Source organism: Ornithorhynchus anatinus, unplaced genomic scaffold, assembly GCF_004115215.2.
Source record: "Ornithorhynchus anatinus isolate Pmale09 unplaced genomic scaffold, mOrnAna1.pri.v4 scaffold_239_arrow_ctg1, whole genome shotgun sequence".
Taxonomy (NCBI): Eukaryota; Metazoa; Chordata; class Mammalia; order Monotremata; family Ornithorhynchidae; genus Ornithorhynchus; species Ornithorhynchus anatinus.
Window position 1 is genome coordinate 41,188 of NW_024396732.1, and position 13,677 is coordinate 54,864.

General features: G+C 42.1%; 1 non-coding gene across 1 annotated transcript; it reads right to left on the reverse strand.

Moving 5' to 3' along the window:
* Positions 1-1,493: 1,493 nt before the first annotated feature.
* LOC114808813 lies at positions 1,494-1,631 on the reverse strand. The gene has a single exon (XR_003756580.1). It is a non-coding gene; the product is annotated as a small nucleolar RNA SNORA7 (small nucleolar RNA).
* Positions 1,632-13,677: the final 12,046 nt, after the last annotated feature.

The window sequence follows — 13,677 nt, forward strand, 5'->3', positions numbered from 1 at the left end:
CAGTGTGCCCCTCAGCTCTTTGCCCCAACCTCTGCCCCTTAACTCAATGCCCCTAAACACTTTTCCTCAGCTCTTTGCCCCCCTTTTATCTTCCCCCCTGCACTTTACCCCTGCTGTCTGCTCTCCTGCTCTCTGCCCCATGCTTTCTGCACTCCTGCTCTTTGCCCTCCTGCATTCTACTCCACCTTCTCTCTGTCTCCCTAGCTCTCTACTCTCCACCTCTCTGCCCCTTTGCTCCTCTGTTCTCTGCCCCTTTGTTCTCTACCACCCAGCTCTCTGCCTCTCAGGTCTCTGCCTACCTTTTTGCCCTTTTGTTCTATGGCCCCCTACTTTCTGCCCATCACCTCTCTGATCAACTTTTCTCTGCCGCCCTGTTCTGTGCTCCCCTGCTTCCTGACCCTCAGTTTCTCTGCCTCCCTGTTCCCTGCCTCCCCATTCTCTCTCCTCCTGGTCTCTGCCCCACAGTTTTTTGTCCCCCTTCTCACTGCCTCCACCCTGCTCCTTGTTCTCTTCTCCTTCCCCTGTTTCTCCCTACCCCCCTGATCTCCAGTTACCTGTACTCTGCTTCCCTGCTCTCTGCTCCCCTCTCTCTGTCCTCCGTTCTCTGCTCCCCTACTTTCTGCTCTCCAGGTCTCTGCCCCCTTGCTCTCTGCTGTCCTGCTCTCTCTACCTGCTCTCTCCCCCTCGGATCTGCCCCACTCCACACTATGCCCTTCTGCTCTCTGCCCCTCTGCTTTCTGACCCTCTGCTTTCTGCCCTGTACTCTAAAGGAGAAATATTGTCAGACTTCTTTTGTCACCTCTGGACTAATAGGGCAACTGCCAATAATGCAATCACTTCAGCATCTTTGCCTCTAATTTATTGCTGGAAGCACTAGATGAATAACAGTGCAGGAGGAAAGGAGGGATGGAGAGGATTGTTATTTAGGGAATGCTCACTTGTCGCAGTGGAAAGCACAGAATAAAGAAAGGATCTTATATTCTAAACAGGAGAGACAAGCTTTAATGAAACTACAATCAGAGTGGTACACTTTAATAATTGAGAGTAAGCATATGAGTGCTGAGGAAAAGAATGAATAGGTCTGTCAATTCTGGAGTGGACTTAGGTTGTTGAGAGATTAATCAGGGAAGGTTTGTTGGAGATAGTGGAATTTTGAGGACTTTGAATTGGGAAGACTGTTGAAGATATTGTCATGCATTTTACTTTAACAATGAAGACCAAAACAAGACACCCCCTCCCCTCAAACCTATTGGTGTACACATTCCTTGTCTTGTCGTATGCTATCGAGTCATTACCAACCCATAGCGACACCATGGACACATCTCTCCTAGAACGTCCCCCCTCCATCTGCAATTGTTCTGGTAGCATATCCATAGAGTTTTCTTGGTAAAAATACAGAAGTGATTTATCACTGTCTCCTTCCATGCAGTAAACTTGAGTCTCAGCTTTTGACTCTTTCCCATGCCACTGCTACCCAGTACAGGGGAGTCTTGACTTGTAGCAGATTGCCTTCCACACGCTAGTCACTGGTCAAGCTAGGAATGGATTGAGTATGCCTCTGCTTGACTCTCCCTCCCATAGTCGAGACCGGTAGAGTACTGGAAACTCTCCAGGACCGACCCTGAGAGGGTGACATATACCTAGCACATACGTAAATAGCATCCAACCCAGTTAAGAAGGTCAGTACTCAGAAACAGCAGTGACAGATGTTCTTAGCCTGTCTGATCCTTCAAGGCTGCCCTCTGGACTAACCCTAACCCTAAACATTAGCCCTAACCATAAACTTAATCCTAGCCTTAACACTAACCATTGTCTTATCCCTAGACAACACGAACCATAACCCTAACGCTAACCTTTGCATTAGCCCAAATGCTAAACATAACCTTAAATCTAAACCTAAGTCTAGCCTTAAATTTAACCCTAAGTGTAACTGTAACCCTAATCCTAACACTAACCATAATCCTAATAATAACTATAACCCTATCCCTAACACTAACCCTAACCCTAAGCCTAACCCTAGCCCTAGCTGTAACACTAACCCTAAAACTAACCCTAACCCGAGTGCTAACTTTAACCCTAACCCTAACAATAGCCCAAACCCTAACTTTAGCCCTTGGCCTAGTTGTAATCCTAAAACTAACCCTGGCCCTCACCATAACCCTAACCTTAATCTTACATCTACCCCCAACAAAATACTAACCCTCGCCATAACCATAACCTTAATCCTAAACTTAACTTTATCCTTATTCTGTGCCAGAGAGGTTTCAGTTCAAGTTAACTTTACAGAATAGAGAAAAGGTATGTTCACTCAACACATCCACTCTTAGCAGGTCAGAAGAAAATTGACCCATGCAGAACACTAGACACTTTATGTGCTGAATACAGTAAGGAACGGATCTGTATCTTCTGTGATTTTGGAGCTGAGCGTCTGAAAGTTGAGGTAGAGTTCAATAAGGCATTTTGTGCCATAGGCGGTTCACTGCAAGAGGTTGAATGAGATTAAACATACATTTAATTAACTTGGTCATTTATCTAGTTTACATAGGAAGATTGAAGAAAAGTGGTTACATGTAGAAAACTAGAGTACTGATAGGTCGCATACAACAGGGCCAGGATCGGTGCAGGCATCTTCTGTTTCCATAGTACGATTTGGTTTGCAGCAGAACCAGCTGAAATTTCATGAACCTCCCCCCGCCCCCCCAAAGTTAACATTTCACGCCAGAGTGTGAAAGCAAGAGACTTTATGAAATGGAGAAAACATCCAGTATCTCAACACATTCCCATTTACGTGGCAGGCTAGGAGGAAAAATGACTCATGCAGAAAGTTACACTCCTTTTGTCCCAAAAACTGTGGGAGAAGGATCAGTGTAGAAGATAAGTTCTGTTACTGTATTTGCTACCATCCGTGGAACTGAACATCTGAACTATGAGGAGCGTTTTTATATCATTTCATGCCATACGGGTTTCTTCGCAAGAAGCTTAACAAAAGAAGCAAGCATTCAATCGACTATTTTATTTGACTCTACTTAGCAGGATAGAGGAATAATGGTTCACACAGAACTCAAGATTGCTGGTAAGCTGCACATTGCTCTGGCGAGGATCAAGGTAGTAGTCTTCTGTTTCTGGATGTTTGTGTTATACAGTGAACAGATGAAATTCTGTGGAGCTGCACTTCAGGATTTTGCACCAGAGAGGTTGACACCTCTCAAGTGACTTTACCGAATGGAGAAAACATACAATTACACAGAACATTCTAATTGACCAGGTTAGAAGAAAAATGTCGCATCCAAAACATGAAACTCCTTTTCTGCAAAACACTGCAGGACAAAGATCAGTGTGCACTTTTTCCTTAACTGCACTGCTCTCAAGGAAGGTCACATGACATTTCGTGCCATACGTGTTTCAGCTCAAGAGCTCATGATAAGCTTGAAAGAAACAAGCATTCAATCAACTTTCTTTTGTAACTTTTTACGTGGCAAGATAGAAGAAAAATAATTCATACAGAACTCAAGACTGCTGATGGGCTGCCCATTGCAGTACAAAGCTCAAATAGACATCTTCTTTTTCTTTATTATTATGTTACATAGAAGTGTACAGAAGAAATTTTGTGAAGCTCTCCTTGAGCATTTCATACCTAAAGGGTTTCAAGGCAAGTGTTTTTTACAGACTGGGGGAAACGCACCTTCATTCTTCACATTCACCTTCAATTAGCAGGCTAGAAGAATGTTCATTCACAGTCACTCTCTTAGTAGCCTAAAAAAAAATGACCCATGCAAAAAGGGGACTACATACCTTCTGACTTGAACATTGCTCGGTGAAGATCGATACACCTGTCTTCTCTGATTATTTTGTTGTTCATGAAACTTAATATTTGAAATTGAAACACACATTCGCTCAGCTTTCTTATTAAATTCACTTAGCAGGAGAGAAGCAAAACTATCAAAAGAACCTAAAGAACTCAAGACAGCTTATGAGCTCCACAATGCAGTACAAGGAAAAGGGTAAACATCTTCTGTTTCTGTGTTGTTATTTTTACAAGGATGTAGATCCAAGAAATTCCTTAAAGTCTCCCTTGAGCATTTTGTCCCACAGGGGTTTCAGTGCAATGGTCTTGAACAGATTGGAGAAACTGCATATACATTCTTCATATTCACTTTCATTTGGCAGGCTATTTGAAAAGTAACTCATAGAGAAAGCTAATACTCCTTTTGCACTTAGTACTATAGAGCAAGGATCACTGTAGACATCTTCCTTAACTGTATTGCTGTCGCCCATAGAACTGAAGATTTGAAATTCTAAGAAGCCTTCATAAGACACTTCGTGCCATACAGGTTTCAATGCAAGAGGTTAAGATAAGGAAAAAAGCATTCAATCAACTTTCTTATTTAGTAGTACTTAGCAGGATAGAAGAAAAATGGGTCAATGCAGAACTCAACACTGCTGATGAGCTGCACACTGCAGTGCAAAGATCGGGGTAGACAGCCGCTGTTTCTGTAATATTATTTTACAAGGAGGTGAACAAGTGAAATTCCTTGAAGCCGCCCTTGAGCATTTCGTGCCAGAAGGGTTTCAGCACCAAGGGCCTTTTACTGCCTGGAAAAAGCACACGTTCAACTCTTCACTTTCTCTTTAACGTAGCAGGCTAGAGGAAAAAATGACTCATGCAGAAAACTAGACTCCTTTTGTGCTGAGCGCTGCAGCGCAAAGATCAGTGTTCATATTTACACTGACTGTACTGCAGTCATACGTGAAAGTGCGATCTAAAATTTGAAGAAGGGTTGAATTCGGTGTAAGCCTCTTTGGTTTCCATAGTTTATCCGGAACAATAATTCCCTTTCAGCTTTTTGTGCCAGAAGAAGATTCAACGCAAGTGACTTTAACGGAATGGTGAAATGGCACAGCCAGGTAGCACATTCTCACTTATTTCATAGGCTAGAAGATAGAAGTAGGTGTCTTCCGTTTCTTTAGTAAGATTTGACTTGCAGCTGAACCAGTTGAAATTTTATGTAACTCTCAGTTAACATATCGCACCAGAAGGGTGTGAAAGAATGGAGTCTCTCAGCACCAGTCTCTCAGCACATTCACACTTACTTAGCAGTCTAGACGAAAAATGACTCATGCAGAAAGTTAGACTCCTTTTGTGTTGAAAACTCCGAGAGAGGGTAGATATCTTCAGTTACTGCACTTGCGTGTCATCCCCGGAACTGAACTTCTGAGTCTGAAGCGTTTTCATGTAACATTTCACGCCATACGGGTTTCTATGCAAGAAGCTTAATAAGGTTGAGAGAACCAGAATTCAAACAACCTTCTTATTTAATTCTACTTAGCAGGATAGAAGAAAAATGGTTCACACCAAACTCAAGACTGCTGATAGGCTGCACACTACAGGGCAAGGATCAAAGTTAGACATCCTCTGTTCCTTGATGATTATTTTAGCCCAGCATTGAACAGATGAAAATTGGTGAAGCTGCACTTCAAGATTTCGCCACAGAGAGGTGTCAAATCAAGTGACTTTATGGAATGGAGAAAGCAAACATTCACTCAGAACATTCAGTCTAACTCAGCGAGCTAGAAGATGATACATACAAAAGATGAGAGTCTTTTTGTGCGAAGCACGGCGGGACAAGGATCAGTGTAGACATCTTCCTTAACTGCATTGTTGTCACCCGTGAAACTGAAGATTAATATTTGAAGAAGTGGGGGGAGGTGGAGGGTCCGTATGACATTTCCTGCCATACGGATTTCGACGCAAAAGGCCATGATAAGCTTGAGAGAACCTTAGCAAGATAGAAGAAAAATAGTTCATACCGAACTCAGGACTGCTGATGCGTTACACACTGCAGTGTAAAGCTCAAAGTAGACATCTCCTTTTTCTTTACTATTATTTTACATGGAAGTGAACAAAGGAAATTTCGTGAATCTCTTCTTGGGCACTTCGTGCCAGAAGGGTTTCAACGGAAAATGTCTTTTACAGATTGGGGAAAACGTGCATTCATTCTTCACATTCACTTTCAATTAGCAGGCTAGAAGCAAAATCTAGAAGCAAACTCAGGCAGAAAGCCAGACTCCTTTTTTGTTGAGCACTGTGAAGCAAGCGTCAGTGTAGGCATTTTTCCCTCACTTTATGGCTATTTGTAAATGAAATTGAACATTTGAAATTTGAATGAATTCCTCCCCCATTTCGTACCTTATGGGTTTGAACGTTTAGCTAAGATTGAGAGAACTATGCGTTCTATTAACTTTCTTATTTAGCAGGATAGAGGAATATGATTCTTGCGGGACTCTAGACTCCTGATGGGCTGCGTAATGCAATACTAGGATCTTTGTAAGCATCTTCTGTTTCTATATGAACTGTTATACATCAGCTGAACAGTTGAAGTTTCATGAAGCTCCCATACAATATTTCGGTTCAAAGGAGTTTCAACCCAAGTGAATGGTGTAGAATGGAGAAAACGCAGATTCAACTCTTACTTTATCAGGCTACAACAAAAACGACTTATGGCGGTGACTACACTCCTGTTGTAAGGCAAGGATCGGAATAGAGATCTTTTATCACAGTATTGCTGGTTCGCATGGAAGTGAATATTTGAAATTTCAAGAAGAGTTCATATGGCATTTCATGCAACAAAGGTTACAACCAATTGCCTTTGACAGGATTGAGGGAAACACACTTCCCATCAACTTTCTAATTTAACTTGCCCACCTAGAAGGGTAGAAGGCAAAGGTGCATACAGACACTAGATTCTTGATGAGGTGCAAATGTTAATGCCCAAATGAAGGTAAGGTCTTTCTGTTTCTGTATTACTATTTTACAGTTAAAATATCCAGAAGTTCCCGCTTTTCATTTTGTGCTGAAGGTGCTTCCACGCAAGTATCCTAACACATTCCCTCTTATTTAGCAGGCTAGAAGCAAATTGTTGAGCACCATATGGGACGAGGATCAGGGTAGCTATCGATTGTGATTCTTTTGCTGTTTTACATGAAACTGAACTCTTGAACTTTCAAGGAGAGGCATTGATAAAATTGAGATACACAAATATTCAATCAGGGTTCTTATTTAACCTTACCAGCAGGATTTGTTTTAACAATGGCTCATGCAGAACTCTAGACTCCTGATGAGCTGTATACTACAATGTAAGGATCGGGGTCAGAGTCTTCTGTTTCTGTATTTCCACTTTACGTGGACTTGAACATTTGAAATTTCATCATGCTCCCCTTGAACATTTCATAACAGAAGGGTTTCAACCCAAGTGACTGCTACAGAATGGAGGAAAAACATAGTCACTCAACACATTTACTCTTATTTAGTAGGCTAAAAAGAAAAACAACGCACACCAAGAACTAGACTGCTTTTGTGTTGAGAACTGCGTGGCTCAGGGAAAAGAGCACAGGCTTGGGAGTCAGAGGTCATAGGTTCAAATCCCGGCTCCGCCACTTGTCAGTTCTGTGACTGTCGGCAAGTCACTTAACATCTCTGCACCTCAGTTACCTCATCAGTAAAATGGGAATTGAAGCTGTGTGCCCCACGTAGGACACCCTGATCACCCTGTATCTACCCCAGCGCTTAGAACAGCACTCTGCAAATAGTAAGCACTTAACTAATACCAACAAATACCAACATTATTGTTGTAGTTGTCTTCTGTAACAATATTTTTAGTCTATGTGGAACTGAACATTTGAATTTCAAGAAAAGTTTTTACGGTATTTTGTGCTATACAGGTTTGCACGTAAACGGCTTTGACAGGAAAGAGAGTAATTGCACATTCAGTCAACTTTCGTTTTTATCTAGCTTGTGTAGCTGATAGGAGAAAACTGGTCCGCGAAGACCCTAGACTCCTGATGGTCTGCATGCTGCAGCACAAGGATGAGTATTGACGTCTTCTGTTTTTGTATTACTATTTTAGATGGAACTGAACATTTGATAGTTCATGAAGCTCCTTTTGAACATTTCTTGCCAGAAGAGTTTCAGCCCAAGTGTCTACAACAGGACTGAGAGAAACACATATAATAATCTACTTTCTCAATTAACTTTGTTTATTTTGCCAGGTAGAAGAAAAATAGTAAATGCAGAACAATAGATACCTGATGTCCAGCAACCGGCAGTATAGGCATCTGCTGGTTCTCTATGACTATTTTACATGGACCTGCACTGTTGAAATTGCATGATGCTCCCATTTAAGCATTTCGTGACAGAGCGGTTTCATCACGAGTGACTTTTAACACATTTGAGAGAAAAACACTAGCAAGATAAAAAGAAAATGCCACATGCAGAGGACTCAACTCCCGATGGGCTGTACAAAGGTAAGGCAAGGACGGGTGTAAAGTTCTTGCTGTTGTATCTGGATCTGAATATTTGAAATTTCAAGAGGTGTCTATTGAGCATTTTGTGCCAGTGGAGTTTCAACGCACCTAATTGACTTTGACACAATGGAGAGAAACACACATTCATTCAACTCTCTTCCTTGGTTCATGTAAAATCTCGAATGCCAACTTAGAGTGAAATAGAAAGCCTTGAGCTGGTATTTTCTTTAAACAGTGATCACATATTCCCTTACGTTGACTTCGTAACAGGAAATAATGAATGGGGTACACGTAGAAGACTAGACTCTTGATGAGCCCTGCACTGGATCAGTGTAAGCCAACCGATATATAGTATATGGTACTATGTATTATATACATAACTACTATGTTATATGAAACTGTACATTTAAAATTTCACGAAAGTCCCCTTTGGCATTTGATTTTGAAAGAATGGAGATGATCCACTTAATCTCAACCTTTTTAAGTAAGAAATTCTTTGAAAAGAAAAAAGAATGGCACATGCCAAAGACAAGACCCCTGATGGGCTGTACTCTGCAGGACACGGATCAAGGTGGATACCTTCGGTTTCTCAATTGCTGTTGTACATGGAACAGAACAACTGAAATTTCAATAAAACATCAACATGGAATTTTGTGCCCCAAGGGTATCACCGCAAGCAACTTTTACGGAATGGAGAGAAACACAGTTATACTCAGTGTCCTTTGTTTAGGCAGACAGACAATAAAATGACATACGCAGAAGACCTGACTCTTGATGAGCCATACAATGCAGGGCAAGAATCAAGTGCAGATTCCTTCTGTTGCTGTTTTGCCACTGTACTTGGACATTTGAAATTTCAAGAAGACCCCATTTGGTATTTCGTGTCAGGTGGGTTTCAATGTGTGTGCCTTGCTAGACAGTGGTGACTGGTGTTTAACTTGTACATCCACACAGTGTGATTGGGAAACGCTTCCCAGAGGATTATATACATGTTGGGGATAATGGCTTAAGCTGCTCAGCGCACCACCTATATGTGCTCTTTGAAAACCTTGAATTTGTTAGTGTCAAAATTCCTACGGCATTGAGTATGCTGTCTTGTGAAGAGAGTCAACTTTGACAGAATAGACAGAATCACACATTCACTTATCTTGTCCACTTAGCAGGACAGAAGATAGACTTGCAGAAGACTACATACTCTTGATGGGATATACGTTGCAAGGCAAAGATCAGTGCAGACATCTCCTGTTACTCTGTAGTACATGGAAAGGAAGACTTGAAATTTCAAGAGCCCATATGGCATTTTGTACCAGAGGGAGTTTCAACGTCAGGGACTGTAGCACAGTGGAGAAAAACACATTCACTCAATTTTCTTTCTTTGCAGGAAAAAAGGCATACCAAAGACTAGACTCCTGTTGGGATGTATATTGGAAGACGAGGATCCTATAGGTAGTGTTTGTTAGGATATAGAGCCCAGAACATTTGAAATTTCAAAGGAACCTATTTAGCATTCCGTTTCAGAAAGGCTGCACACTTGACATGCTCTAGCACCATGCCACACTCTAGACACAGTACAGAGAACCTACCAGATCGCACAGAGTGATCGGGTTAGCTTCCTAGACCACAAATATATGTGTTCTCAAATAAAGACTTGCTCAGCACAACATCCTTGCTCTTCTGTGCGGTCTTATATCCTAATACAAACCTTTGAACCTGATAGTGGCAAAGTTCTCACTACATCAAGTTGTGCTTTCTTGTGAAGAAACTGAACAAATCAAACTGTTCTTGTAGATCTTGTGAAGAAACTGAACAGATCACACACCTACTTACTTAGCTGGATAGAAGGAAAATGGCATTTTGCAGACTGCTGCTGTGTTGTAAAACTGTTGAGCAAATATCAGTATAGCCATCTTTTTTTACTGCATTACTACGTACATGGACATGAATATTTGGTATTTCAAGAAACCAGCCAGAGAAGTTTCACCACAAGTGACTTGGAGACAAAAGACAGAAACACACATTACCTCAACTTTCTTGCTAAGGAAGAGAGAAGAAAATGGCACATGAAGAAGACCAGACTCCTAGTGGACTGTTTGTATATTGTTATTTTATATAGAACTGAACATCTGAAATATCAAGGAGAGCCCATCTGACTAATGGTTGAGAGTTCTGTTTGGGGTAATAATAATAATAATAATGTTGGTATTTGTTAAGCGCTTACTATGTGCCGAGCACTGTTCTAAGCGCTGGGGTAGACAGAGGAGAATCAGGTTGTCCCACGTAGGGCTCACAGTCTTCATCCCCATTTTACAGATGAGGGAACTGAGGCACAGAGAAGTTAAGTGACTTGCCCACAGTCACACAGCCGACAAGTGGCAGAGCTGGGATTCGAACTCATGAGCCCTGACTCCAAAGCCCGTGCTCTTTCCACTGAGCCACGCATGTTAGGGTTAGGGAAAATCCAGTTAGTTTAAGTGCTAAGATTAGAGTCAAGTTTCGAGCAAGGCCTAAGGGTATGGTTAAGATGAGACTGTCTTTAGGGTGAAGATTCCTTAAGATGGTGAAGTTTTTAGGGATAAAATTAGCTTTGATGTTAGAAGCCAAGGCTAAATTTTGTTTCATGGCTAAGGATATTGTTAGGGATAAGGTTTTGCTTAGGTTTTTGGTTCGTTTATGGATTAAGCATAAGTGTTTATAGCTCATGCTGTATTGAGCTTTAAAGTTACTTATGGTAACTTTTAGTTAGTGATTAGGGTTAAGGTTTAGGTTAGGGCTACGACTAGCTTTCCAGGTTAGGTATAGGATGAGAGTTAGGGTAGGGGTTAAGGCAACGTATAGGATTAAAAGTAAGGTTAAGTCTAGCGTTAATGTTAGGGTTTTGGCTAAAATTAGGCTTAGGTTTAAGGTTAGGGTTAAACTTGGGTTTCCAGCTAGTTCTATGGTTAGGGGTACAGTCAGGGAGTGGCTTGGGGTTAGGGCTAGAGCTGGGGTTAAGCATAGAGTTAAAGTTAGGGTTACTGTAAGAGCTAGAGCTAAGGCTAGGTTTAGGGTTATGGTTAGGTTTAACATTTGGGCTACGCTAGAGTAGGGATGGTTGAGGTTGGGGTTGGGGTTACCTTTAGGCTTTGATTTATGGCTATAAATTTAGGGTTACAGTGTTAGGCTTAAGGTTAGGTCTATGGCTAGGGTACGGGTTTAGGGTTAGACTTCGGTTTGGGGTTGTGTTTTGGGTTATGCTGAAGTTTACGTTTGGGTTATTGTTAGGACTAGGGCAAAAATTCGTATTATACGATTAAGGTTAGGGTCCCAGCTAGGGTTCTAGCTAGGCCAAGGCCAAGGATTAGGGTGAGGATGATGTTTGGGGCTAGGGCTGGAGCTAGGCCTAAGGCTAAATTTACGGTTAGAGACGGATTTACTCTAGATTCGCTCTCAAGTGGCTTCTTCCTCACTACTTTCAAACTTGCTCATGCCTCCCCTATCCTAAAAAAAAACCTCCTCCCTTGACCCTCGCAACTCCTTCCAGTTATATCACTCCATCTCCTTCCTACCATTCTTTGCATACTCCTTGAGCGAGATGTCTACACAAGCTGCCTCAAATTCCTCTACTTTACCCCTTCCAATCTGACTTCCATCCCCTTCACTCCACAGAAACTGTACTCTAAAAGGTCATCAATGATCTCCTTCTAGCCAAATCCGATAGCCTCCATAGTCTCCATTCCAACCTAATCCTCCTTGACCTCTGAGCTGCCTTCAACACTGTCAAACACCCCCTTCTACTGGAAACACTACCCAATCTTGGCATCTCTGTGGCAGTCCTCTCTAGGTTCTCCTCTTATCTCTCTGGCCGCTCAGTCTCAATCTCTGGGGCCCCTTCGATTCACCATCTACAGCCATTCCATTGGGAAACTCATTTGTTCCCATGGCTTCAACTACCACCTCTAAGCAGATGATGTTCAAATCTCCATCTATAGCCCTGATCTCGCTGACTCTCTGCAGTCTTCTATTTCCTCCTGCCTTCAAGAGATCTAGACTTGTTTGTCTTCCTGTCACCTCAAGCCCAACACTCCCGAAACAGAACTCTTTATCTTCCAACCCGAAACCTCTCTTACCCTTAACTTTCCTATCACTGTAGATAGCAGCACCATCGTTCTTGTCACAAAAGCCCCCTTTAGACTGTGAGCCTGTTGTTGGGCAGGGATTGTTTCTATCTGCTCTCGAATTGTACATTCCAAGCACTTAGTACATTGCTCTGCACACAGTAAGCGCTCAATAGTACGATTGAAAGAATGAAAAGCCTGGGTCCTTAGCCTAAGCCTTAACAGCTGAAGATGGCTGTAAGGGAGGAGGTAAGGTGCTAGGGAATGAGGTCGAAAGCACACGGAAAAGTGGTGGATTTTGAGAGCAGGCTGGAGATCTGGTTATGTGTAGGTATAGGGCCAGGTTAAGGGTTAAGATGAAAGTTAGGGTTAGGGTTAGGTTAGACTGTGGTTAAGTTTGGGGTTAAGGTTAGAATTAGAGTAGATGTTAGGTCTAAGACTAGGTTTGGATTTAGAGTTAGATTTAGAGCTACGGTTGGAATTCAGGATAGGATTTGGGTTTAGGCTAGGACTAGGGCTCCTGTAAGAGTGAAAGGTAAAGTCAGATTTAAGGATAAGGTTAAGGGCAAAGACTAGGGCTAGCCATAGTGCTAATGTTTGGGTTAGGTTAAAGATTAGAGTCAGAGTTACAGCTAGGAGAAAGAGTTATGCCTATGTGAGGGTTAGGGGTAGGGCTAATCCTAGGGGGAAGGTTAAGATTAGGGTTAAGACAATGCTTAGATTTAGGGTAAGGACCCGTCTTAGGGTTTAGGTTACACTTAGGTTTATGGCTTGCAGGAGGGTAAAGGGTAAGTCCAGTCCTTGGACTAAGGTTAGGGTTAGAGTAGGGGGTAGGGCGTGGGTGTTCCTATGGCATTTCAGGCCATACAGCTTTCAAATGCAAGTGGCTTTGAAAAGATCGAGAGAAACACATGTTGAATTAACTTTCTAATTTAAAATGCTTTCCTCCCAAGGTAGAAAAAAACCCGAGACTCCTGCAGCGCTGCAGGAGCACAGTGCAAGATCGGTGTACACATCTTCTTTTTCAGTAATACTATATCACACGAACCTCATTTTGTGCAGAAGGCTTTCAGCGCAAGAGACTTTTACAGAATGGAGAACAGGTACAGCCACTCAACACATTCACTCATTTAGCAGGCTAGAAGGAAAATGACTCATGCAAGAACTAGGCCCTTGTTGTGCTGAAGACTGTGGGGCAAGGATCAGTGGATATAGCTTCTGTTACAGTACTGCTTTGTATTTGAATTTATGTATTGTAGAAGTAGGGTGACCAGGACCAGGC